The sequence below is a fragment of the Danio rerio genome, chromosome 9 (genome assembly GCF_052040795.2).
Source record: "Danio rerio strain M-AB ecotype USA chromosome 9, GRCz13ab, whole genome shotgun sequence".
NCBI classification, from domain to species: domain Eukaryota; kingdom Metazoa; phylum Chordata; class Actinopteri; order Cypriniformes; family Danionidae; genus Danio; species Danio rerio.
The window spans coordinates 52,175,233-52,203,196 of record NC_141029.1 but is presented as its reverse complement, the minus strand read 5'-3'; the positions used below and the strand labels follow the sequence as shown (position 1 = coordinate 52,203,196).

Below are 27,964 nucleotides of genomic sequence, written 5' to 3'. Positions count from 1 at the left end.
AACTCTTCACTTCACACAGAAAAAAATTGTAGAATCAAGATTGTAAATACTAAGGAATGCTATAACACGACAAAACAACAGTCTTACACAATAGATATGATTTGTAGACACATTTTGGCGCATGATGTGCAGCTAGTCTATTTACATCCATGCAAATGAAATGTTCCAAGCCTTTGAACAAGCCATTTTTGGATGCTGTTCTTCTACCTAAACGCACTATTTGCATGTGAAATAAACACCCAAACTGCAGGGCTCAAGTGTCATAAAAATGCTATAGTATCTCAGGCAGATATATTCCTATTCTGACAAACTGAACATTAAATGGAAAGCAGGTGATTTATACAGTACATATTTTTAAATAACTACACCTATTTTATGGTGCAGGGTCTCATATACACTTTTATGTACTATGAAACTTCAAAAAAGGTCATATTAAGGGTTACAACTATTGTACAGACCTAAAGGTATCATTTTTCTGACAGTTTAAGATTGCAAATCCTATATACACTCATAAAACAATGCATGCTGAGGCACGCCATTGGAAACCTCATACTTATTTATAACACAGAGCTACAGAAAGTACAGCTTTTCCTCATTCTACTCATCTTCTATTGCTTAAGAATAACAGTATCCATCCTACATCATCCACATTACCTCATCATTACTGGCCAGGCCAAATAGGAGTAATGATGAGTAGATGTGATCATCTCAGAATTTAAAGATACACTCCTTTCACTTATTTTTCACTTTTGAATCCCTTCATCTGATTTCTTAAGTCTGGCGAGAACATTGCTAGCTTAGCTTAGCATAAGTCATCTCGCACAACAACAACAATGACAAAAATAAGAAAGTCTCAGGATTTTCATGTAAAACCCATAGACTGTAAATTATATGGACGTAGTATCCGTGACGTCACCTATAGGTTTCTAAAGAGCGCAAAAGAAGCCACAAGTAGGAGCGGCCAACCGTCGCCATTTTGTTCGCGCGTCATCACACCCACGGCGGGATACCAAACAAGGGCAAAGAGGCGGAGAGTGGGCGGAGCTACAGACACCTGCTGGCATTTAGCTTGGACCTGGTTCAGACACACTTTACTTTGGGAGAACGCTTAATACTTTATCACCTGTGACTCGTTTGTGTTCTGATCACTTGTGCTTGGTTGTATACTATATCAATAAAGTGTTTAGACTTTTAAAAACACTGCTGTAATACATTGAGCCACTAAGCATTGTTCTTATGACGTTTTTCAACAGGAGGAAAATGCGAATTACTTCCAAACACTTCAGATATAGCCTGTGTTAGTTAATGTAAGACTATTGATGAAATCCAGCAGAACACTGTATGACAACGCTTCAGATGACTGTTCTAGAGCCTACAGCTAATCAATCTGACAGATTCTGGAGTGCATTACAGCTCTAAATATAAATGATAAATGATCTTAAATAAAACAAATACATGTAGAGATGGTATATAAGTATATAACTTTACTCACATAGAAAACGGAGGCCACGTGAATGATTTGTGAGCACAATTAAGTGCACTCAGCATGCCATGCCATCTAATAATTGTAGGAAACAAGTCCAAAAGGCAGTTGACTGTGTAAAGCCACATAAAACAACACAGAAATAGATAAATATGCCGAGTTCAGTGGCTAATCTGCAGGATTCAGCTGAGGTGACGTGACGGCGACCAACGAGACCTAGCTGTCACTCAAGTGGCCACGCCCTTAATTATGCAAACTTAATATAACTTAATATAAAGGAAACGGATGAGTTATAAAAAAATACACCCCACTCACAGTTGTCATGAAGGGTAATATTAGCTGTATTAACCAAATCTTTTTTTGTACCAGGCTGTAAACACCTTTTTTTCTGCTGTAATGTTGGCCATTTTAACAGTGGGCTCAATTGAAATTTGCTCTATTTTGGAGCCAGGAGCGGCCAGGACTAGCGGAATTTCGGATGAATTGCAGTTTTAGTTACTTCCGTATTGGCTTCCTGAGGGAGAGCGGGAGGTTGCCGCTTGGTAAAAGCTTGACTCTTCTGTACAGTAGTTACACTGCGTACTAAGAGCGATTGAAAATAAAGAGTTGTTATTTTTAGGTTAGTATAGCTTAAATAAAAAATTCATTAAAACATCAATTTAAATATTTAAATTTGATTCTGATCCATTGATCTGATTGGAGCTTTTTTCTCAAAATTAAGTAGCCTACACAAAGTTCAGTCTTGCACCCTTTCCTGAAGTTCAGACTTCACATGTTTGATATGGAAAATAAACTTCCGAGAACACATCGGGTAAATCTTCAAAAGGAACAGTGTATGCTACTATATAACATCATTCACTTCACTATGGCTTCATTGTTTTATTTTCTCAACAATAAAATGAAAACATGATCTAAGGAAATGCCTATTTTCCTTTTGATATTAGCTACTCAACAGACACCAAGAATATTGAGGCGTCGCGTAGCTTCATATTTATATGAGCGTCATCTTCACTGTATCCATATTTGTAACTAAACGGAGCCTAACATTACTGCCTCCTTTCATTTACAGTGAATAAGAAATACACCCGTCTCTTTTGCTGAATATCAGTTTCAAAATTCAATAATGGCCATTATAATAGTATAACGTACAATATGTTTATACACTATAGGAAATAAAGGCAAGCAATCAGACATGGTGCAGAATCAGTGTACGCAGTTACATTAATATATTAACTTATGTTTGCGCTCAGCCAAAACACGTTACCTGAGAACAAGTAATAGATTCAAAAGACCAAAGTCGGAGAATGCGTTGTAGACAACAAGATGAATTAAATATCACGTTTAACAAATATAGTGAGGTTAGATCCAGCGGTACATTCCTGATGAACTGTCTGACATGCGCTGCTTTCACCTGGGGAGGTGTGCTCAAAGCCCCAGCTGACTGTCTGTCTGACTGTGTGTGTGTGTGTGTGGTCACATGATGTGCATTTTCAGCGGTGTAATGTTGGGGGAGATCTCAAAAACAGGGGAGAAGGGGAGAAGCCAGTGTGGACATGGAATGTTTTCAGTCTAATAAATTGTTTTAAAACTAAAACATATTATTGTAAACAGGGCCTAAGATAAGCTAAAAGAGCCCACACCAGATTCAAGGATCAGCTGAAGAGAAAAATAAAATGGTAAAACTCAAACCATTTAACACCAAGTTAAACAGCAAGTGGACTGTTAGGTTGGGATTAGGGTTAATAGGTTTACATGTACTAGCAAAGTTTCTTATAATCGGTTAAATGTATGTTGAAGGAGCAGTATCAACAGATATTAAGCAGACAGTATACTAATGGCCCATTTCCACTGAGTGGTACGGTACGGTTCAATTTGGTTTGGTATGCTTTTATTGCCGTTTCCACTGTCAAAAGCGTACCGAACCAAACCGTACCAAGCCACTTTTTCGGCACCCTTTTGAAAAGGTTACCAAACGGGAGAAAGGGTACCAAAAGGTGGAGCTACACGTGCAGCTGAACGCTGATTGGTTACAGAGATACCTCACGAGCTCGTGGAGCTACACAGAAGGTAAACAAAGGAACCGCCATGTTTTTTTTAAATACAAAGCCGAGACATTGCATGGAAATACTATATGCATATAATATCCAGCCATGGATGACCCGGGCTCAAACAAACCTTGTCGTCGTCTAGATGAAAAATCTGCCGTGTCCTGTTGTTGTTTTACGAGCCCGTCTAAAAGTACGAGCGGTATTCGCTTTCTCCCGGGAGCTTGCAATCGCTTCTATATTTGATATAACGAACTTATTTAGCTGTTGATAATAACGTGTGTGTGATTATTGAAGTGTCTCCGTCATCTGATCCAATCAGAAAAAAAGGACAAGCGCGAGAGTGAAACGCTGGAAAAAAAGAGAAGCCGTCAAAACACAGGAGCAAAATTGTTTTAGCAACCTGAATCATGAACAAACTGCTATGATTATCTTTGCCTTTTGGATTATTATGAACCGGGAATGACAAAATGACACTTTAACAGAGCTTACATGCGCTGACTGTGGGCTATATTGCGTGTGTTTTTGAACTCAAATAAGTACTAAATGCATGTTGTGTGTAGTTTTCTGTAATTAATAATGTTTTGGAGACTGTAAGGGGCTGTATGTGTTCATATATGTTGCATTTATGTATTTATTTTATATAATTGCAGACATTACAGTAGCCTATTTCGCAATGTCATTGATCTGTAGTTATAATCAACTCATGTTCATAGAAAAGTTAGTATTAAACATTTATAAACAAGTATTTATGTGTATAAAGCATCTGTTTTGTAAGTGCTACTCATTATGATATGCCCACTAAAAGGGTACCCTTTGTGGTGGAAACGCAAGCCTGATAAAGGTGACCCGTACCGACCCGAACCGTACCGTACTGTACCAGTCAGTGGAAACGAGGCATAATACTCAAATGGACCATCAAAATAAAGTGTTACCAAATAATGCTTTTTTTTGGACTGGAAGAAGGTTTGGGATGAACCCTTACCTCAAAAGATCAAAATGTAACCCCTTTAAATCTAATTAGGCTAAGCACTGCACAACACCATCCAAAACTGTGTTGCTCAATGTGCTCATTTTTAGGTTACAGGGTACTGAACTGAATCAGGCTGTATTACACCGTGTGAAGCAGAAGGGTTCTGTTTGAAAGTCAAATTCATCCAAATATGACAGCCCCAGAGAGATCCGAAAATGACTGAACGTTCTGTTCTGCAATAACAACGCTCCACTTAGAGGTGGCCATCAGAAACACAATAAATCCCAAAAAGAAATACTAACACTGTTCACTAATGTCTCTCAGCAACAGATCATATTTTATAACAAATATCTGATTTATTTTTGACTCATAAGATCCTCTGGGGATAGTTGTGGATAGGCTAGGGCTGGGGAAAAGAGAGTAAACATTACACAGGATGTTGGGAAAGCCCCTGTAATGTGTGCATTAGCATGCCATGCTATGTTCGAGTGGGCAGCGGTAAGCCAAAGTAAACATGAGGCTTTCTGACATGGTAAGCAGACACGTTCATGACTTTCATTACAAGTGCTTCATATTGCAAATGATTTGCACGCCTATACACTTTTTTGTTTTCAAATATTTCTCAAATGATGATTAAAAGAGCAAGGATTTTTTCACAGAATGTCTGATTATATTTGTTTCCTCTAAAGAAAGCCTGATTTGTTTTATTTTGGCTAAAATAAAAGGTGAAACTTTTTTTAAAAACTATTTTAAGGTCAATAATATTCAGGGTTTCTGCAGGTTTCATCAAGTCAAAAATTCAAGACTTTTGTAAGACCATTATGAATACAATTCTTAGACTTTCACATGGTAAACTCTAAGGATTTTTTGTTTCACTTGCCCTATTAAAATCTAAATTCTGTTATTTCTTAGCCACATATTTTAAATAATGAATCAAAAGAAGCAAACTCCAGTTATATACATATATTTTTTATTTAGCATAACTTTTCTATGATAAATTAAACTATATACTATACACAGTTGAAGTCAGAATTATTAGGTCCCCTTTGATTTTTTATTTTTTTTGATTAATTAAATATTTCCTAAATGCTGTTTAACAGAGCAAGACAATTTTCACAGCATGTCTGATAATATTTTTTCTTCTGAAGAAAGTTTTATTTGTTTTATTTCAGCTAGAATAAAAGCAGTTTTAAATTAAAAAAATAAATAAATAAAAATATAGGCCAATATTATTTGCCCCTTTAAGCTATATATTTTTTTCGATAGTCTACAGAACAAACCATCGATATATAATAACTTGCCTAATTACCCTGACCTGCCTAGTTAACGTAATTAACCTAATTAAGCCTTTAAATGTCACTTTAAGCTGTATAGAAGTGTCTTGAAAAATATCTAGTCAAATATTATTTACTGTCATAATGACAAAGATTAAATAAATCAGTTATTAGAGATGAGTTATTAAAACTATTATGTTTAGAAATGTGTTGAAACAATGGTAAATATACTGCTAATAATTCAGGAGGGCTAATAATTCTGACTAAAACTGTAAATCTGAAGAATAATATGAATATAGTATTATATAGAAGTTTCTCTATAAAGTGCTGCTACTTATCCAATCAGAATTAAAGTCTGAACAAGATATTCAAATAATGCATTAAAGGTGCTATATGTAGGTTTTTGACTATATAAACCATAAAAATGCCATATGCTTTCAGATTTTAAAGAAGCATGCTAAGTGAACGTTCTTGTTTATCTGAAAAACAATGCTGGAGTCAGATATTCTGCTTTAAAAATGTGTGTAACATGCTGAAATATCTGACATTGTTTTGGTCTCTATAACCAGCCCACTTTACCCAATTATATTTCAGCTTGCCTTGTTGAAAAATAGCATATTTAGTTTCAGCCATGAAGGCTGTCTCGATGTAACCAGCCTAAGATGCGAACTCCGGAGGACAGTAGCACCTTCCGAAATGAGATGCAGATCCAACTCAAATATTACAACATTAGCTCATCAGCTTACAGTGTAAGGCTCAATCTTCAGGTATGCTCACTCATCTTGATTTTATCAATCTGTCAACCCGTGTGTGCATCGATTCCGAGGAGGAGCCATGTGAACAAACAAAACACCATCCAATATTTTTTATTTAAAGTGCAATGTTTAATTCATTAATTCATTCATTCATTCATTTTCCTTTTTGGCTTAGTCCCTTTATTCATCAGGGGTTGCCACAATGGAATGAACCGCCAACTTATCCAGCATATGTTTTACGAAGCGGATCCCCTTCTAGCTGCAACCCAGTACTTGGAAACATCCATACACACTCATACACTAGGGCTAATTTAGCTTACCAAATTCACCTATAGCGCATGTGTTTGGACTGTGGGGGAAACCGGAGCACTCAGAGGAAACCTTCGCCAACACAGGGAGAACATGCAAACTTTAGACAGAAATGCCAACTGGCCCAGCTGGGACTCGAACCTGAGACCTTCTTGCTGTCTGTGAGGCGACAGTGCTAAACACTGAGCCACTGTGATGCCCTATGCCTAATTCAACGAATGTCAATCCAACATACTGCACCTTCAAGACTAAACAAACAGTACTTTTCCATCTTGCGTCCGTTTCTATACCTGAAATGACTCTCATTAGTTGTGGAATTTAAATGAGTATGAAATGACCTTTAATAGTGTTTTCAAACAGCATGTAGAGTATCATATCAGTCGACAAACTCTCATTCAGACACCTGCGCAAACATTAGCCCAGACACCGCATGCACAACACTGATATTTCAAGGTTTCACAACTGTCTGCCTCTTTAACCAAAACAGCTTTATCAAACCTTCCAGCAGTTTTTCAATGCTGTAAAGCTTATTCTCCAGGTAAATAGTACTCTATGGTTAGCAAAGGTTATCACCCATATACAGTGGAAGTCAGAATTATTAGCCCCCCCTTTGATTTTTTTTTCCTTTTTAAATATTTCCCAAATGATGTTTAAAAGAGCAAGGAAATGTTCATAGTACGACTGATAATATTCTTTCTTCTGGAGAAAGTTACATTCGTTTTATTTTGGCAAGAATAAAAGCAGTTTTAAATTTTTTAAACACCATTTTAAGGACAATATTATTAGCAATTTTTTTTCGATAGTCTACAGAACAAACCATCATTATACAATAACTTGACTATGTTATTTTCGATTGTGATCTTAATTTTAAATCTCATATTAATCAAGTTATCAAAAACTTGTTTTTATCATTTAAGAAATATTGCCAAAATTCGTTCTTTTCTATCTTTTGATAATGCCAAGAAATTAATTCATGCTTTAATTTTCTCTCGCCTTGAAACGAGAGCACGTCACACCCTTAGAATTACACTGGTTACCTGTGCACCAAAGAATAGATTTTAAGATTCTTTCATTGGTTTTTAAAGCACTTCACAACATGACACCTTCCTACATCTCCGACTGTTTATCAAAATATAACCCAAACTGTTTGCTACGCTCTTCTAGCGCTGAGCTTTTAGAATTTTACTCTGTAAACCTGATGAGGTCTGGCGGCACATCTTTTAGCCATTAGCCTTTTTAGTCTCCCTCTTGAAGTGAAAGAATCCCCTAGTATTCATGTTTTTAAAAAGCGTGTTAAAAAACATCTTTTTAAAATTGCGTATGCATACACAAGCTTTTAAGGTGTACGCATTTTATCTATATTGTTGTAGGTTTATGTGTGTATGTACAGTATGGTGTGTGCTTGCATATATAAGGACTATTGTGTGCGTGATCATGTGGATATATGCTTATATTTTGTGTACATGAATGCTTTTATCCGAGTATATGTGACAAGTTTATGTGGTCTATTTTATTGCTTTTGTTGTTGTTGTTTGTGAGGCACTTTGAGTTGCATGAATGTTGGAAAAGTACTATACAAATAAAGTGTATTATTATTATTATTATTATTATTATTATTATTATTATTATTAATGTACCCTAACCTGCCTAGTTAACTTAACTAACCTAGTTAAGCCTTTAAATGTCATTTTAAGCTGTATAGAAGTGTCTTGAAAATAGTCAAAAAATATTTACTGTCATCATGACAGAGATAAAATAAATCTGTTATTAGAGATGAGTTATTAAAACTATTATGTTTAGAAATGTGCTGAAAAAAATTCTCTATGTTAAACAGAAAGGGAAAAAATAAACTAATAATTAATAATTCAGGGGGCTAATAATTCTGACTTCAACTGTATATTTAAGGCAGTATTAGTACAGTGATTTCAAATTTACCGTCATACAGTATAGAGATGTAAAGCAAACCATCTTAGTTTAATTATTATTTTTATTTTAGCAAGAGAGAGAAAGAGTGTCCCAGGCCCACAGTACTCAAAATTAGGTCTATTATGTAAATCATTTAATTTCTAATAAAATGTAGAATGATTAATTATTATTTTACAGATTTTAATAATAAAACAACAAGTACAGATCACAACGCGTGTACGGGCTGATATATAAAATATGCAATTTCACCCAAATTCTCTCATTTTTAGCATATTACATTGATATTACAGCGTTTAACTTTCTTAAAAGTTATTTAAAATCAGTAAATAATGTTTCAAAACAGTTTTACAGAAAATGATATGATGTTTGTTTTGTAGTAGCATTTACCCATACATTTACAGTGACACAATATAGTCATAACAATTTAAACAAAAATATTAATGTTTCATAGTAGATATTTGCATTTTATATGCTTTAATACACAAACATTAATACTCTCATAAGAAGATACAGTACAGAGGAATTATCTAATACTACGTTTACACTTAAAATAGTGCAAATAATGTAAACTATATTATGTCACTGTAATTGTCTAAATGTAACTACAAGGCATTAAGATATAAACATGGGATAATTTTCTGTAAAACCGTTTTGAAGCATTATGTATTGTGAAAAGTGCTATAATAATATACTGTATGCACAGTATGTTATATGCAATCGTGAAAGCCTTAAAACGTAAATAAAAAAATTGAATTAAAATTCATTCAGAAAATGTTCAATCAGTTTAGGCACAGACTGACCCTTGATTTGGTTACATTGTTTGACATTTTATTGTATTTTTGCGGTAACTTACTGGCAGGTAACCATAACTGCCCCTTTACAGTAACTTGCCTGTAAATGTGTTTTACAGTAGCAGAGCCCTACCACAATTTCATTTTACAGTAAAACAGCCTTATCACAACTTATTTTCATAGTAAAATACTTTTTACCACTTTTTATATTTACAGTATAACCATTTTTACAGCATTCCGTTTACTGTCATTTATTTACACTAGCAGTCCAAAACCTTTATTTTTAGTATTTCCTATTGAATTTAAAACATTTTATGGTATACATTACGTCTCAACTACAGTAGCAATACTTGATCATTTTGATAACAGTAGATAACCACAAATTCCTAATATGCAGTAAGTTATTATTACGAATGTTTTAAAATGAGCCAGAATGCAGTGCATATTACAGTATGTGGCGAGGGGGCGTGGCCGAGAGCCGTGGGAACGGGGTGAGGCCACCGCGTGAGTGGATACACGTGCGGTGCGCACCTGCCTCGGATCCCACGGAAGGAGCTCTGGACCATAAAAGGAGGACCGATGGCAGAGGAAGCCGAGAGAGGACCGGGCCCGGGCATATTGTTTTACTTTTGCTTTCAGTTTGACGGCAGTCTCCGCGAGGAGCTGCCGTCCGTTTGTTTTGGTTTAAATGGCAGTCTCCGTGAGGAGCTGCCGTCATTATTATTAATAAATATTTTAAACCTGCGTCGGTTCTCCGCCTCCTTTTTCCCGGCGGCCAAAGGGCCGTAAACTTCATTACACAGTAGTAACCTGTAAGGAATGTACATGGTATTTTACTGTGTTGTTTTGCAATAAATAACTGTAAAAATGTGGAAAAGTCTAACAGTGTCCTGTCTACATTACACAGCTCAAAAACGGTTACCAAAACAACCCAGTGTTAATGTAAAATCTACCTAAATAATATTACTTTTTTAAAATGTAACCCTATCACACATTTGATCACATTAGTGTGATCAGCTTTGACTGCTCCCTGAAGCGTACAATCACACTGGTGTGATTAGAACATTCAGAGAGCCCGTCATCAACTGCTCAAATTCAAATCTGAAGACACGCGCTGAGGCACAAAAAGAGGTGCGCAGCACTTGTCATGAATTACAACATTTATGTTAAGTTTCACACATTCAAATACACATAACTACAAGCAAAACATACCATTTTAGATTTGTACAATACACATGGATGTTTATGGAGACGGCAATAATAATTATTTTTCAAAATAACTAGACAATGTGCTTTGTTCACGTAAGATACACACTGCTTATATTAGTACAATATTTCTTCATCCCTCTCTCATGTTCTATCACATATTTGGAAATCGGAGTATCAGAAATTTTACAGTACAGTTAGAAAATTTGTCAATATTTACAAAAAGAAACAAAATACGATATACGAGTCTATATATGGGCTGGTGGGTCATGGGATAAACTTGACACTTCACCGTGGGAACTATAAAATGCAATGCATTCTAAGTAACGATAAAACTTACAAGGGAGGGTCAGCCAGAGTACTTAAAACTCACACGTGAAAGTTATAAAAAACAAACATATCTACAGCAAGTTAATAGTTGCAGACAGCATGAATGAAATGACATATTTGTGGACAAAACACTCCAGTACACTTCATAGTATCATTTCAAACTACTTTTGTACACTTATTTCAAAGCCTGTGCTCTTCTTACCTCTTTAAATATCCTCTAAACAGCCGGAATATTCCAGATATTTGATACATTTGCTCTAGTCAGGTCAAATCGTACATTAGTGAGATGAAAGAGACACACACTGCTGCGGTTTTTGCTTTGAGCTGAATTTGAATGACACGGAGCTTTACAGAAACATCTGACAGCATGCATTGTTTGACTTGTTTTGTTGACATGACAGAACTGCACCTAAAACACTCACTGCAAAAATGCTTTTCCTCCTTAGATATTTGAAAGAAACAAGACAAAGCCCAATTACAAATATCAAAAGCAAAACATTTTGTCTTGTTTTAAGAAATAATAAGTTATAAGTAAGTTAGTAATCAAGTTACTGGCTAAAAGTGGCTGAGGTAGCATATGCAGAACGTCAAAAACTCTTGACTGCCTTTACTTCAGTTTGTGGTCTCATTTTATTTATACACTAGCTATGTTTCTATCCAAAGATGCAAATTAAATTTATGCACAAAACAGGAATATTGCACACAAGACGTGCGAATAAAGCAGCATTTTCATCCAATAAATCAAAGAGAACAAAACAGTCACTTCCTGATAATCTGGCGCCAAATATCAAAAGTAAACACTGAATTTGCTGCGGTAGGAGAAGCTGCATCAATCTTTATCCTTGTTTAATAAATGACTTGCGCCTCAGAAAGCAATGCCAACACACAATAAACACGTGGTGGTGTTTGAAGGTGTAATATGCAGGGCACAGATGCTTTTCACTATTCTGGATGTCATAAATAATATAATAACGCTAATACTGAAATGGTTAAGGCCTTTTAAAATGACCAAAACAGCATTTCAGATGGTTCACAGTGTGCTCAGCATGCTGCTTTGTCCAATCACACACATTTTTACCATCACATGATCTCTTATCACATGACCTTTTTAATGCGCATATCAGAATTTGTTCGATGAAAGTGTTTCCATTGTAGCTTATGTGCATCTTCTCCTATCGAATAAAATGCTTATCCTACTCAGTTATGTGCATACGTTATTTATGTGCATTTCCATCAACTGTTTTTTATGCGCATAACCAAAATGCTGTACTGTAAGCTGACAATAGGACCATAACAGAGTGTACCTTTATTGTTTGCATGCATTTTAAAGCCATTTCAAGAGATGTAAAACATTCAGGCACAAAAATTTACAGCATTTGCAACTTTAATAAAGAACAATTATACTGAATAAGTAATACAATATGCCATCCGTAGTGCCATCATGACGCCACCTATGTATTACTAATTCAGTATAATTGATCTTCATAAAAAAGGGTACAATCGCTGTAAATTTTTGTGCCTGAATGCTTTACATCTCTTGAAATGGCTTTAAACGCATGCAAACAAAGTTTCACTCTGTTATGGTTATATTTTGCAATGACATTTTTGTATTCTCAATTGTGATCAACTTTAATCCATTAACATTGCATATCCTGCAATGCGACTATTGCAGACACACACATCACAATACTGATGCTGAAACGATATATTGTGCATACCTACTTCTTGGTTTAAGAATTTTTAGGTTTAGGAACTAGAAACAAGACAAAAAAGTACATAATAAAATTATTAATTGGATTTATGGGCAAAAGAATGATAAGATGAGTCATGAATCTGAATGCATAAGCCAGTAATTTGAGGTCTGGGCCTGGTTATAACTAGGAGAGGTCGATCTCGGGGATGTTTTGGCCAGTATTTGCATGTAAGAGCAGTCATTGACACACACTGGGCGTGCTGGAGCTTGACTCTTCCTCTGACACATCACTTCAGATCTGAACTCATTCATCATCTGCACAGATAGCTATCATTAAACACAGCAACACATCCTGAATAAACTACAGCTCTCACACAAACATGGGCAGACACTCGATTTATCAGTCTTAAAGACATCTGCAACAATGTGTGACAACTGATCAGAATAACAAAAGTTTTAAGAGTTTTATGGCTGCACAATATTGGCAAAATCTGATACAATGTGATATTTTGTATATAAACATAACCAGCTTATGTTTTATGCAGCGAATGCCCTTCTAGCCGCAACCCATCACTGGGAAACACCCGTACACGCTAATTCACACACATACACTACGAACATTTTAGCCTACTCAATTCACCTATAGTACATGTCTTTGGACAGCCGGAGAAATCAGAGTGCCATGAGGAAACCCACGCGAATGCAAACTCCACACAGAAATGCCAATTGACACAGCCGATGTTTGAGCCAGTGACCTTCTTACTGTGAGGCGAACATGCCATCTATAGTGCCACCATGACGCCCCCATTGTATTACCAATTCAGCATAATTATTCTTCATTAATAAATGTTGATGTCTTAACTCTTCTGAAGTTAAAAACCAGTTAAACTCTGCGAACCCGGTGACATCATCGACTTTCGCTTTAAAGGGCTAGCATTGCACCAGACCCCCGAAAGTGGTTACGTTTGAAAGTGTAGAGTCTATATTTTATGCACATATGCATCACTTTGGTTTTTATTCCACAGTACAAAAGTTATTTACACTTAAATACACAGTATTTTGGAAACCCGCGTTGGGTATTTTACATTGATTCATTTTCCTATTTTTCATATGACACATGCACAAGTTATAGCTCAAATGAAAGCTCTTGCCGGTGCTCATCCAGTTCTAGCATTCTTTTTACGGAATTATATTCACATATCAAACAGTTGCCGAATGAACTGCGATGTTTCCATGGTGCAAAAGTGAAAACAATACATTTATGATCAATAAGCAGCCCCAGATAGCACAGACAGCTGTCATCTCTTACCTTATGCTGTGTGCTTCAGGGCCATTCTCCTCTGTTTTTGAGGTGATGTGCATAAGTAATCCTTTTATATGTCTGATGTGGTCCAAACACAGTGAATTATGTTTGATCAAACAAAAGAATAGTGAAATATGAAAACAATGATCGCTCCCTGTGGCTTGTACAGCACCTCTCATCAGTTGGAATACAATAACTTTTGCATAGATTATGGTAGAGACATTTTTCTTTTTTCCTATGATTACAGACATGTGCAGGAACCACCAAAATTAATTACAGCAAGCTAGACTGTACAGAACCTAAAAGGTACACTTTTAAATTTGAGTTTATAAAAAAAAATACAAAAGCGCCTCTTTTTTTTAGGTGTTTATTATAACACAGATGACATATACAGATATTTTAAACCCTTTCAATAGTGTTTTCTGAAAATTCAAAGGGTTTTCTTTAAAATGATACCAAATGTTTGCATTTACACCTCTGCATGTGGATTTGGGAAGCTTTTAAATTTGGGTAGGCAAAATGCAGGCGGAAATCCCCAAATAGCAGCAGAGTTTAAGTGGTTTTAAAGACATCTGCAACAATGTGTGACAATTGATCAGAATAACAAAAGTTTTAATAAATGTTGATGTTTTCACTGTGTTTGGACCACATCAGCCATATAAAAGGATTACTTATGCACATCACCTCAAAAACAGAGGAGAATGGCCCTGAAGCACACAGCATAAGGTTAGAGATGACAGCTGTCTGTGCTATCTGGGGCTGCTTATTGATCATAAATGTATTGTTTTCACTTTTGCGCCATGGAAGCATCGCAATTCATTCGGCAACTGTTTGAGCTGTAACTTGTACATGTGTCATATGAAAAATATGAAAATGAACCAATGTAAAATACCTAGCTCAGGTATCCAAAATACTGTGCTTTTAAGTGTAAATAACTTTTGTACTGTGGAATAAAAACCAAAGTGATGCATTTGTGCATAAAAAATGTAGACTCTACACTTTCAAACGAAACCACTTACGGGGGTCTGGTGATCAAACAAAAGAATAGTGAAATATGAAAACAATGATCAATCCCTGTGGCTTGTATAGCACCTCTCATCAGTTGGAATATAATAACTTTTGCATAGATTATGACATTTTTCTTTTTCCTACGATTAAAGACATGTGCATGAATCACCTAAACTAAATACAGCACTCTAGACCACAAAGAACCTACAAGGTACACTTGTAAAAAATACAAAAATACAAAAAGCACCTCTATTTTTAGGTGTTTATAATAACACAGACAACATATACAGATATTTTAAAACACTTTCAATAGTGTTTTGTGAAAAATCAAAGGGTTTTCTTTAAAGTGATACCAGATTTTTTGCATTTTAGCTTTTAAATTTGAGCAGGCAAAATTCAGGTGGAAATCCCAAAATAACAGCAGAGTTTAACAGGTTAAAAGATTGATATAAGGTCAAAAAATCATATAAACATGTAAAAACTGCAACGTGTGATTTTTTTTTTTTGTAAATAAATTAACAACAAAAAAAACTCAAAATAACAATAAAGTAATGTGTTTGAGTAAATGTGAATTAAAAAATTAAAATACTTTTGGTTTTCTGTAAACTACTGATGACGTAAGCCACAGGTGTCAAATCCAGTTCCTGGAGGGCCCCCACTCTGCACAGTTCAGCTTTAACCCTAATGAACACACCTGATCAAACTAATTGAGACCTTTAGGCTTGTATGAAACTTACAAGCAAGTGAATTGAAGCAGAGTTTTGAACTGTGCAGAGCTCTAGGAACCCTCTAGGAACTGGATTTGACACCTCTGACATAAATTTAAACTTTATTGCAAATACGATGTGCGAATAAAACAGAATTAACATCCAACTAGTCAAAGAGAACAAAACAGTCACTTCCTGACTAACTTGCGGCAAATAACAGAAGTAAAAACAGAATTTGCTGCGGTAGGAGAAGCTGCAAGAATCTGTACTTCATTTAATAAATGACTTGTGCCTAAGAAGACACTATGCAAACATGCAATAAATGCAGAGTGGCATTTGAAGGTGTGAGACGTGGAGCACAGACGCCCTTGACAGTTCTGCAGGTCATTAATAATATAATAACACTAATACTGAAACGGTTCAGGCATTTTAGAATGACCAAAACTGCAATAATTATCAGTGATCTAGTGACTGCAGATCGCAAACGAACTACAAGTCCGCCATTTATGGACTACAAGATCCAGTCATGCACCACACACACACACACACACACACACACAACCAGTTCCTGACCATGACTAATTGCATACACACAGCCAGAGGATTGTCATAGACTGATTACATGCACTATTAAAACAGTGCAAATGCACACATTGTGACCAATTCTTAATAAACTGTATGGTGAACATTATGACGCGTGTTTCTTGTGTTGTGTTGTCTTTGATCCTGCGCCTTGTTTTGTTTACTTATGTTGTCTGCTGCCTGCCTTCTGACCTCTTGCCTGATATTTGACCTCGACTCTGGATTTGTCTGCATACATCTGTTTGCCTCTGTGTTGACCGTTGTTTGCCTGACTACTCTTAATAGACCTGCGTTTGGATCCGCATATCCTGTTGTCAGCATCCACGCCCCATTACAGAAGACTCAGCCACAATGTGTGTGTTTGTGCTGTTTTAGGCGGTGTTGCCGACACAATGCTCAGGTGGTATTAATGAGCCCAATGTGTCCCAAGAAAATATCCCCCACATCATTACACCACCACCAGCCTGAACCAATGATACAAGGCAGGATGGATCCATCCTTTCATGTTGCGGACACCAAATTCTGACCCTTCAATCCGAATGTTCCTGCAGAAATCAAGACTCATCAGACCAGGCAACGTTTCTCCAATCTTCTATTGTACAGTTTTGGTAAGCCTGTGCGAATTGTAGACACAGTTTCCCCTTCTTAGCTGACAGGAATGACACCCGATATGGTATTCTGCTGCTGTAGCCCATCCGACTCAAAGTTGGTCGTGTTGTGTGTTCAGAGATCCTCTTCTGCAGACCTCAGTTGTAACAGATTACTGTTGCCTTTCTATCAGCTGGAACCAGTCTGGGCATTCTCTTCTGGCATTTGCGCCCACAGAACTGCCGCTTGCGGGATATTTTCTCTTTTTCAGACCATTCTCTGTAAACCCTAGAGATGGTTGTGCGTGAAAATCCCAGTAGATCAGCAGTTTCTGAAATACGCAGACCAGCCCGTTTGGCAAAAACAACCATGCCACGTTTAAAGTCACTTAAATCCCCTTTTTCCCATTCAGATGCTCATTTTAATCTGCAGCAGATCGTCTGGACCATGTCTACTTGCCTAAAGGCATTGAGGTGCTGCCATGTGATTGGCTGACTAGAAATGAGTGTTAATGAGCAGTTGAACAGTTGTACCTAATAAAGTGACAAGTACGAGAAACCAGAATCATAACTCTACAATGTGGAATATTTCTGTTTCATGTTCCTTATCCGTAAGCCACTTTTGACAAATGAATGGTGCTCTAGCGCAGGGGTTCCCAAACTTTTCAGGCCGCGACCCCCAAAATGACAATGCCAGTGACTCGCGACCCCCAATATCCTCTGAGGTGGTTATAAATACAGAAACCTTGCATGCAATGGCGCACACACACCAATGGACCCAAGTCTATTCTTCTTTTAATTTTTTTAATGTATGAGAGCTGTAAATGGGCCACAAAGTTGAACCAGGTGTTATGAAATCTGCTGCATCTGACGCTATTGCTGTGTCTTTAATACAATGTAATTACCGCAGGGGTTGCAATCCAATAGAAGTATTAACTATAAGCTAATATAGTAACTATATATGGTATAAACGCCTATTTTTTCTTTTCAGTAGGTTATGGATAAAATATGGTAATTCTTATGGCTTAATAAAAATAAATAGATTTTTGGAAACCACTAGGCGACCCCCCCTTCATTGTCCCGCGACCCCTCGGGGGGTTCCGACCCCCACTTTGAGAACCACTGCTCTAGCGTATTCACACAAACAGATTCTCATATACAACAACGGTCAAACCACTAAACTGCTATATAATTACAAAGGCAAATGAGTTATTAGATATTAATGATGCTGTACACACAAATCAGGATTGTTTGCAGTGTGAGCACAGCCTTATAAACTGCAGGAGACAGCAACTGTAATCAATTAAGTAGAGTCATTAACATCATGATGTCATTGCAGGAAAATGACTTAACGGCCAAAAAGGAGTGAAGCAAGTCTCAGTGAATGCCTGCACAGATCATTTAATTCATTATTACGCCGAACCCATAATCTCTCAGTGTGTAACTGCGAGTCATGCAGACTGCACCAGGATTCAAAACACCTGTTGTGGGTGAAAAAAATATCCGAACAGCATGTGCAGCAATGTTCTGCGTCCTCAAAACAAGAGCGAGGCCAAACTTCAAAGCAGGCAGCCGTGCGTTCAGTGTACAGGACGCAGAGATTGTAACATTGAGTAATCTGTATCATCACAGAACAACTCAACACGTTTAGACCGTCCCAGATCAAAGACATCAGGCCATGAGGATCATTGCTGGAATAGTTCAAATACCAGCACAGGCCACACCAAACCCCCTACTGTGGGTGGTAAGACCAACATTTCACGGATTTGAGGACAAGCAATTTCACGAAAGTTGGCAACCCGGGGGTGTTTACAAAAAAATAAAAAAAGGGGGGGGGGGGGGGGGGGGGGTTGAAATTACGAAAATTTTCCGGAAGAAATAAAAAATGGAATGGTTGCGGGAGATTGGTCTGAAATACGGGATATTCCCAGGGAAAAAGGGTAGTGTTGGCCGGTATGCTTACCAGTTCAATAATGATTTGATCTGCTGTAGTTAGAAATCAGACTGTTATAATCTTCTTAGCGTAAGGGCTTATTGTGCGGTTCTGTTGCCATCTTGTGGATAGAAAACAGTCAACTGCTTTCAGGCCTGGATTGGCTAATCGAGAGGACAGGGAGAATTCCCGATGGGCCGGTCCGTTTTATTTTGGCAGCGAGGGCCTGTGTCCCTAGCTGCAGACTCTATTGCTCTCAGTAGTCGCACATTTTTAATTTATTTATTTATTTGACCACAGCCTCACTCTTTTTATTCATTATTTTGCCTCAGCTCCGCTCTTATTATGTATTTTCCCGCAGCCCCATAAGCACAATGCAGCCTGTAGGTTAGTGATGATGTAACTCAGATGAGTATCTACACTGAGAAAAGCTGGTCCGGTGGTCAGCATGTTGCATTACGATGCTGGTTCGAATCTCATCTGAGTAATTTATTTATTTATTTATTTAAATTTTTATTGTGAAGACATTTAATACTGTTAGGGCTGTTGAACATTTAAAGTTCTAAAGCAGCTGTTTTCTTGAAAAAGACATGAAAGTGCCATTAGAAACTGATTTGGAAATGACGTTATTTTTAATATAGTCAGTCATGAACTGAGGTGGGCCGGTCTGGGGCTTGAAACTCCAGGGCTGAAAAGGAGTCCCACTCTGGCCCTGACTGCTTTGGTCTACTGTATGGCAGGCTACTGGCGTCGACAAGCTCTCTCAGAAATAGTAAATATTTTAAAATAGGCACTATTCTTATAAATAAACTGCATAGTTAAAATCTAAACAACTACATTCTCGACTAAAAAAAGCCCCAAAAGTACATGATGTTGTCTAACAGCAGTAATATTTGTCAAACTGTAGCGTCTCTTTGTTTGTTGCTGAGTGTATATGGACGGAGTAATACACAAAGGTGAAGGGTGAAGAGGCCTATGTGTGATGTTACTGGCAAAATATTGCATGGCTATCAGCCAATCAGATTCAAGAACCAGACAGAACTGTTGTATAAATATATATATATACATACGCAAATGTATGTATGATACGCTTTAAAAAATGTAAACAGTGATTTTTGCATGATTTTGACAAATTATTGACTATTTTGAGCTTTTATATACAGTATGTGGAATCTAATTGTAATTTGCATATGTTGCCTGTCACCGACTCGGTCCAAGTAACTCCCCTCGCTGGCCAGCAGAGGCCACCATCTCCGGACTTTTAGCATTACGTCATCCATCTACACTGATTGCGCATACACCTGATTGGAATCTGGCTAATGACCCACGTACCTCTTATAAGCCGCACTCAAACACTCGTGCAGTGCGAAGTCTTGTTTAGCCCCGGCCAGCATTTCTGAGCGTTATCTCCAGCCTGATTTCCTGTGCACGACTCCAGCCTGTCTCTTACTCTGCTTCGCCTTCTGCCTGCCCACGACCTACGCTTGTTACACGGACCCTGACTCTCTCTCTGCCTACCCACGAACCACACCTGTTGTACGGACTCTCATCCACGCTGCCTGCCCTTGACCCAAGCCTGCTTAACGGATCCTGATTATTGCTCTATCCCTTCTACTCATGCCTAGTAACTCACTCTGTGTCTGTTCGTCATCAGTCTTGATACCCATACTACTACTGTGGATGTGTGTGTGCACTCCGGTGCATATTGTGTGTTTGAGTGAAGTTGTGATTAATAAATACTGCATAATGGATCCCTCTGTGTCAGTCTCCTTGTTACATTGCCATAGATCATGCCATATATCAACCTTCCATATGGAGACGTGCAGTGAGAAAAAAAATGACAGTAAACCTACAATATGATGGAATGAATACAACTAGTTCAGTGTATCCACTGTCTGTACTGTTCCCTCTACACTTACGTATAAACCATAATGAAACCTTTATCATACTTTGTAAACAACATTTCATGATTGTTAAAGATTGTTTATTGAAACGATGACCATCTTGTGTGCTGGTGGTTTAAAGTTATGTTCCTGTTGTATATGTATGATAAAAGGATTGTGAACCAATGATCCTGCAAAGGCAAAACTTCTTTAGGTGAAATGAACGCAGCATGCAGAGTTTTGAGCACTAAAAGTAGTGGCTGTTTAGAGTGTTGGGTCTAGCGTTTTGAAAATTGACATCAGCGTTCTGACATTTGTGGCAAAACAATTAAAAAAACACTAATGCTCAAGTATATTTAACTTATTTTATCTTAATTTGAATTTACAACAATGCTGTAAAAGAAAACGTATGATATTGAAACCTTTTACCGGAAGTTTATTGTTGGCTGAAAACACTAGCTTTGCATTTACCCCATTGAGAGAGAGAGAGAGAGAGAGAGAGAGAAAGAGAGAGAGAGGTTAAACAATACTTTAAACTTAACAATTGCTTACATTGCTAATTTTAAAAAAAAAACATCTCAGATACATTAAAAAAACACACAAAATTTAAAAATTAAACACCAAAAGATCGTCATGTACAACACATAGAACCTCATTAATACACCAGCATTCATAAAACCCAGTTACATGATTTGTTAAGCTGTAATATGTAAATCCAATTTTTATTCTCGCTGCCACCAAATACAGAAACACTACTTCAGTATCAGTTGCCAAACTTGCCATCAAACCCATACCTTTATTTTTCCTAGTTTTCCATATTGCTAATTTTGCTGTACCGAATAAATAATTCAATAAACATACTTTCCTTCTTTTTATAAAACTATATTTCACTCAACCTATAAATACTTCTCTATAAAATCTTCTTTAAGCCTCTAAAACCATATTCTAAGTAATTCAAACAAGTTACCTAGTCTATTAAATATTAAAAACAAGTGCTCTAGATCTCCTTCCTCATCACAAAACCAACACTGCCCACCCACTGCTGGATTTAGGTGTGCCACATGTCTGTTGGTAGCTATGGCCGCATGAATAATCCTCCACTGTAGATCAGCAGTTCGTTTTTCTACAGGGAGTTTATACAGGGTCCTCCACCTGTCTCTTACATGGAAATCTGGACCCAACAATCCTCTCCATTTTGAAACTTTTTGTCTCCTTAGTGACCTCCACCACGGTGACTGAAGCTCTGCACAAGACTTTTGGCCAGCGGAGAAATTAAAATGGTCGTGCCCAACTCAGTCTGGTTCTCTCAAGGTTTTTTGTTCTTCACTCTCCTATCAGGTGAAGTTTTTTTTCCCTCTCCGCTGTCGCCACTGGCTCGCATGGTTCAGGATTGGTAGAGCTACGCATCGATGGATTTGCTCTTCAGTGTTTGAACTCTCAGTAATGATTAAATCACACTGAACTGAGCTAAACTGAACTGAACTGAACTTAAACACTAAAAACTGAACTACACTGTTCCAGTTACTATGACCATTTATGTGAAGCTGCTTTGACACAATCTACATTGTAAAAGCGCTATACAAATAAAGCTGAATTGAATTGAATTGAACTTTGTTGAACTACTTTCATTGTTGCATAGTATAGTGTCTTCTTTGAAGTGTTATCCAAATAATGAAGTGGAGGAGTCTCCAAATTTAATATTGAGTCCATGGTTTCTTCTTGATTCTCATCACAAGTTTGCAAAGAAATACCAATCCTTGGAAAATCTTTAGTGTCACTCCAGTCTGATAACTTTTAACTTGTCATAATTTTTCCATAAAAATATTGTAATGCCGCAGTCATTTCTGTTAAAAATTGTCCCGCAAGTCTTTTTGATTTTAAACCAGTCACGTCCATAATATTTTCCACAGATTTCCATATCTTGTTATTCATTAGATGTCCCAGCTTTACAATCCCCTTCTTTAGCATACATGCTTGTACACTCACTGAGGATAAAAGTCTTGTTTAAATCATGCGATTAAAAAACAGGTTTCTCAGGAGCCCAGTGTATGAAATCGTCCTCGTCTCTTTCCACATTTAAAACATTACGCCACACACAAAACATCTTCTGATAAAAACTTGAAATTGCAGACAAATCCATGTCTTCCAATCTCATTAAAAACAGGTGTTTATCAAGTCCAAGTCCAAGAGAGAGAGAGAGAGAGAGAGAGAGAGAGAGAGAGAGAGAGAGAGAGAGAAAACACCAAATAATTCCTTCACTGGTTTATGACTTCCTAGTGTACACAATTTAACCAGTCAATGAGCCCTGTGTGTGTGTGTGTGTGTGTGTGTGTGTGTGTGTGTGTGTGTGTGTGTGTGTGTGTGTGTATTACCAGCAAACCAGGCGTAACGTGTGTGCCTCCCTTTTCCATCAGCTTTATTAAATGTGGTGTGGTCTTGTGGGCGGCAGAGAGCCAGATACGGTAGGCTAATTAATGTTTACATTACTTACTCAGCAAAGATCTCTGGCATTATTAATGCGCCCAGAGAGAGCGTGGCTATCTGGGGTCACCCAGAAATAAAAATAAATACAGCGAATAAAACGTATTTCATCCCAAAACTGTCTAAAATGGACTGATGGTGGATTTCAGTGAGTTGCTCTGTGAAGGAATATGTCAGTCATTTGGTTCTCAGATTTGTGTTCTTTATTACAAATGTCCATGTCGGTGTCCTTGTCCACTGCCCAATTGAACCTACAGCTTAAAGGGTCATGAAACACCAAAACACATTTTTTGAGCTGTTGACAGTCGTTTATGTGTCCCACACTGCTCAAAACACTATTAAGACACCTATATTTCCCTAAAAAGTGTAAATTGGTTGTTTTTGCGTTATTTCAAGCAAATTCGTACTTCCTGTTTGAAACGAACTTTTGAAGCTGCGTCACGGTCATGACATAATAGCGTGTATTCCAGTGTGCAGACTGGGTGTCTGTGCCAGAGTGAGTCTTATTACGTCTTACAGTGTGCTGCATTAATGCATGAGTAAGGCTTGGTTCAAACCAATCAGCGTGCTCTATTGTGCAACTTCATTAATATTTATTTCTGTATTTACACAACATGGACGCCACGTTGTGTTGGCAAAACAAGCGTGAAGTGTTGCTTTTATAGTTTGCTGCAGTTAAGTTTCGTTTTCTTTTTCTCTCTGTGAGTGCTCAGACTCACGCATGGATTAACAGTGTACGCGACGCGCGACAACAATAACCTACGTGTCTAAGGAGGATTATTGTTTACCTGAGAGCAGTGCTCATCTGAAAACGCTGAGATCGGATACGCTTGTAGTCTCCTCTTAATCAAGACGCGGCTCTAGTTGCTGGTGATTGTCCTGTCTCTACAGATTTGGTAAGTGAGCGACCAGTGCTCTTTGTTTATTCAGTTTGTTTGTATCGAACTAAGTTAACTATTGCACTGTAACATGTTAGGACCACAACCAAACTTTAACTTCGTGTAGGGTTTTTAACCGCATTTTGTGACCGGAATAACACACGCGGCTTTCTGACAATACCTGCCGTGTGCATCTAAGTTTCCGGAAAATGCGGAGGTTTTTTTAAACACCATCACTTGCTACTGTGTGTGTGTGTGTGTGTGAGTATTTTGACTGAAACTCGCGCGTGCCCAAATAGACACTCCCACACCCTCCCACTTTAGTTCCTCCGACACTCCCCCCTAAACAGAGCTGGACACGCCCACTTTTCTGACTTTTTCCAAAGTAGAGGTGTGAAAACACCCTGCTGAAACGAGGGGGTTTCATGGCCCTTTAAGCTTAAATAGTTTTGTTATGGTAAAAACTAATATTTAAAAAAAAAACATAACTCTAGAAATAGCAAGTTTTAGTTGTTATCGTTTACATTAACTGATAAAAAACATGAGATTATAAATAAATTTTACACATAAACACTATAAACATAATACAAATAAATGTACAATTGACCTAACCCCCCCCCCCCCCCCTCCTCCTAAGTTACTGTTGCTACACATGTCAAGCTTTCATGCCTAGCACGTCTATTACAATATGTATGTGTAACGGAGGCCAGCTAGTGTGTGCTGTGCAGGTAAACCTCACTCCTCTGACCTCTAAAGGTGCTCTAGCGACAGACGCTAGAGGCCATGGTCTTTAGCCTCCTTGGTAAAGCACCCGAATCCTATGCGGAAAGTCGCCGGTTCCATACCAGCTCGGAACGGGTTGGGTGGCGTAGGACAGGCGGGGTTACATATGTGCCAGTGTCAGACATTCTCAAGGATATAATTAGTCATTGGCAGGCGCGCACAGAATTCTGCAGATTTTTAACCTATCATTCATTAATTCTGTGTATTAGCTTGTGTAAATGAGTGTAAATTCATATTTATTCAGTTTTTAAATGAATTTCAGTAATATTATTGATTAATTTGAAAATATCTATATGATTTATTTACAATACAGTGTGTGAAGTAATATTTTCTGTGTTTTAGTGGATATGATATATGAGAGATTTGCTTTGTTTACCAAATAAAGTGGATAGAATTGGATTTGCCTTGTAAACATTAAATACAAGTTATAAAGGTATTATTTTTTATTTCATATATTAAGTTTTTAGTGATTGTCAAGTCAAACTAATATAGAAGGAGAAAAAAAAAACCATCCGCCAGTCGGAGGGAGAGGCGGAAGGACATGCAGTAGTTCGGCATTCACGTAAGGAAAAAAGAAAACTGAAACTTAACCAGAATCTCCGCCAAAACGAAACCTCCGCCAAAGCCGAATCTCCGCCAAAATTAACCAAAAGAAAGTGCACAACAGTTAAAAAACCATCATCAAGTCCCGGAGTGGCAGCCGGTGAGAACTTCACTTTGGTTATTGCATGAAAATCGTGACTGTCATGTCAGTATTTGAGGGCAAATCAACCGTGAACCAGCATGTGAGTTCAAGTTCGGCACAGAGGAAAAAGTTGCTCCTACAGTGCTTATCTGCCCGCGCCTAAATACCTTGAAGATACAAATAGTTATTTGCAAACTAGAAGATATTATGTAGCATAAATGTATAGTTTTGGTTATTTTAATAATCATTTGAGTGCTATCTGACTGACGTTAAGATGTTAATTTTCCTCCGTGATTCATATGCATGCATGAGCGGATCACGTGCACATAAGCTGATTGCTGCAGTAGCAAAATTAATCGCATTTCATTTATATGTCTTAAAACTAAATATTTAAGTTCAGTATATTAAACTGTACTGGTGATTGTGCTTTAACAAGTGTTAATTCAGTATAATATTTGAAAATACTGTGTGAAAAATCAGACAAAATTCACAAATGTTTGTATATATATGTTTATTTGCAATTTAATTACATATGTTGTATTTTTGTTTATTTTAAAGGTTTTTCACCTTTCTACTTTCCACCTTTCCACTTTTTACCTGCCTTTCTGCTGCATTTATGATGCAATAAATGGATGAGTGGAATCCAGTCAAAACTCCCTTGATGTGTCCTCCCTTTAAGCGGGAAACTTGTGCATAAGAGAATAGCTTGACAGTGATACTCCCATGGTTTCCGCTACATTCATTCTTCCATGGCGGAGCGCTACGCCAAAATTCATCCTGCCACAGCTACATTACAGCTTTTCATTCAAAACATTCAGTCGTGTTTTTTTTTTTTTTTGTTTAATAGCGGGTGATAATCGCACCAAAACGTATTAAAAGGTAAGTGAATTATTAGAGCGAGAAATTTTCATTTATCGTAGTAGTGCTGTGCGTCATTTGTTTAACCCTTTAGATTAACTTGATGACTGACCAGGACTGACTGACAGGTGCGTGATGCAGGGCCGGAGTGGGACTCATTTTCAGCCCTGGAGTTTCAAGCCAGACCGGCCCACCTCAGTTCACGACTGATTCCAATTCAGTTACTAATGGCACTATCACGTCTTTTTCAAGAAAACTGCTGCTTTAGAAATTCAAATGTTCAACAGCCCTAACAGTATTTTATGTCTTAACAATAAAATCGAAAAAAAAAAAAAAAACAGATTTTTCATGGGAGATTCGATCACAGGTCTGCGACATTGAAATGCAATGTGCTTACCACTGGACCACATTGGCGCTATTACAGTGAGAGTAAAAAATAACTAATGACTTGCGACCCTGAAGACACAGCACTACTTTCTTTTTTTGATGGCTCAATCTTTTTCTCCTATTTTTAGATTTCTGATCAAGTTATGTCAGATTTATTAATGTAGTGAATCATTTGATTTTCATTGAGCAGGTGTTTTATTCATTTTATTCGAATTCTTATATTCACTAAGGTGCCGCTGTTTGGGGTCGATAGTTGCATTACATCATCATCATTAACGTTAGTTAACCTGCAGGCTGCATTTTTCTCACGGGGCTGCGAGAAAATAAATAAAAAGAGCGGCACTACGGTAAAATAATGATTAAAAAGAGTAAAGCTATGGTCAAATAAATAAATAGAAGAAAAAAAGTGTGACTGCTGAGAGTGCAAGCAGCTAGGGACACCGGCCCTCTCGGCCAAAAAACAGACCGGCCCACCGGGAATTCTCCCGGTCCTCCCGATTAGCCAATCCGGGCCTGGCGTGATGCTTGAGACCAGCAAATACGACGTATAGCCATTTCAATTTACTTCAGGACGCATTAATGCCGCTCTGTAGGTCTATTGGAGACATTCATAAATATTCCTAGCAAATCTAATAAATGTTGGAGACATACTTGTTACATAAACGTTACAACAGTAAAAACGGGTTTTACTGTAGTAGGAAAAGCTGCAACATTCTTTTCTTCATTTCAAGAGTTCACACTTAGATATTGCTTGACAACTGTCAGCAGGTTTGGCATGCTGTCCCGGGAGAGAACCCTGAGCTTGGAGATAGTTAAGGCCAGGGCTCCCGCCAGGTCCATAGAGCATGTGAGGGGAGTACGAGATTAGGTGGTTCTCGAGAGCTCCCCTTTTGTAAAGGAGGAAAGGAGGAGAAAGGGGGTGGATGGGGGGTTTCTTCGGAAAACGAAGATAAGGGAGTATATCTAGCTAGGCTACTTATAGTGAGTTAGGATAGATCTGATTGGCTAACTAATGAGTGTAGATAGGCGGCCAGCTGCAGTCAATTATATCACATGCTCCTCTCGAAATTAGTTTGAAAAACTTCACTTAATAAATTACTTTCG

General features: G+C 37.5%; 1 protein-coding gene and 3 long non-coding RNA genes across 10 annotated transcripts in view; all 4 read right to left on the bottom strand.

The window, feature by feature from the left end:
• Positions 1-27,964, bottom strand: part of cobll1b (cordon-bleu WH2 repeat protein-like 1b) — a 155,775-nt gene that overhangs the window by 60,730 nt on the left and 67,081 nt on the right. The gene's annotated exons all lie outside the window — the stretch shown is intronic.
• On the bottom strand, positions 755-4,786 carry LOC147835431 (uncharacterized). The gene is made up of 2 exons (XR_015500139.1): positions 3,708-4,786; positions 755-3,647 (listed from the first exon to the last, which is right to left on the bottom strand). It is a non-coding gene; the product is annotated as an uncharacterized LOC147835431 (long non-coding RNA).
• Positions 15,603-19,069, bottom strand: LOC147835430 (uncharacterized). Its single transcript, XR_015500130.1, has 4 exons — positions 18,096-19,069; positions 16,164-17,613; positions 15,939-16,071; positions 15,603-15,740 (listed from the first exon to the last, which is right to left on the bottom strand). It is a non-coding gene; the product is annotated as an uncharacterized LOC147835430 (long non-coding RNA).
• On the bottom strand, positions 19,176-24,578 carry LOC141376221 (uncharacterized). The gene is made up of 3 exons (XR_015500108.1): positions 20,688-24,578; positions 19,661-20,102; positions 19,176-19,585 (listed from the first exon to the last, which is right to left on the bottom strand). It is a non-coding gene; the product is annotated as an uncharacterized LOC141376221 (long non-coding RNA).